The sequence below is a fragment of the Acanthochromis polyacanthus genome, chromosome 1, assembly GCF_021347895.1.
Source record: "Acanthochromis polyacanthus isolate Apoly-LR-REF ecotype Palm Island chromosome 1, KAUST_Apoly_ChrSc, whole genome shotgun sequence".
NCBI classification, from domain to species: domain Eukaryota; kingdom Metazoa; phylum Chordata; class Actinopteri; family Pomacentridae; genus Acanthochromis; species Acanthochromis polyacanthus.
The window spans coordinates 32,848,272-32,849,588 of record NC_067113.1 but is presented as its reverse complement, the minus strand read 5'-3'; positions in this window follow the sequence as shown (position 1 = coordinate 32,849,588).

The following is a 1,317-nucleotide window of genomic DNA, read 5'->3' as shown; positions in this document are numbered from 1 at the left end:
GAAGTTCTCACAGCGGTTCTGTTTCTCTGGAGCTTCATGGACAGGAGCAGTTTTACGTCAACTGTTGGTTTGGAACTTCTCAAAATCTTTGGAACTGCAGCCTGAAACAGCAAGAGGAAGATTTTTAAAAAGCTCACTTCTGCACAATTTGATTGTGTTTCTTTATCCCAAATATGCATTCAGTTGGTGGAAACTTGCCCATTTTCTTAATTTATTTGCATTTCTTTCCAGGTCTGCCATAAAATTCAAGGTAGAAGAGTTAAGTGTGTGAAATACACAAATTTATCAGTTACTGAAACCTTAAAATCTACTTTTGTGTCAAAAAATGTACTTGAAACCTCAGAAAAGCTTCAGAAGTGTCACAGATCGGTGGTTTTTGTTACCATTGTGTCAAATATAAAATGCAATATCACCAACATGATGCCTCTTGGTATTAGATTTAAAAAAAGAAAGTTTTTTCCACTATTTTTAAATGGAAATTACATTTTTAAATGGCTTTTAATTTGTAGTAATGTTACAGCCCAACACTTTGCTGTTCGTTTTTGCATTTTAAACTCGCTCATCTGTGGCATTGTGCTGTGATAAAACTGCACCTTTCAGGGGCCGTTTACACGAGGACGCTTGCAGGTAAAAACGTCAAAATATTTCAACAAAGCATCCTATCGTTTATACGAGGACGGCGTTTTGTGGGCTTAAAAACGCAAAAATTTGAAAACGGCCTCCAGAGTGGAAAAGTAGAAAATGCTCCGCCGTTACGTTTCCGTCTAAACAGCAAAACGCAAAACTTTGCCGAGATCTGACCACGTCGCGTACGCGATTACGTCACATACGTGCTTTGGTTTGCCGGCCGGTACAAGGAAGTAAACAAAGATGTGATTATTTCCATCCTTCGTATCTTCAAGCAACTCTGGCAGCTCTATGTACACTACAGGAGTCGTACCAACAAACGTACAGAATCTGTACAGATTCCATTCATGGACATTTACCGCGGCGGAGATCCAAAAAGGGAGATAGAACGCATGCGCGTAGACATGGCGGAGTTTTATCACAGCGCCACCCAGCTGCCTGGCATGCATATCCAATCGAATCCACACACTATAGAGTCACCATATATACGCAGATTTCCTTCAAAACCGCTTGTCTAAACGTCAAATGACAAGACGCCACTTTTGCGTTTTCTGTTAAGATGGTCCTCGTGTAAACGGCCCCTCAGAGTGTCCTTTTATTGTGGGCAGTCTAAGGCACACCTGTGCGCTAATCATGATGTCTAATCAGCATCTTGATATGGAACACCTGTGAGGTGGGATGGATTATCTC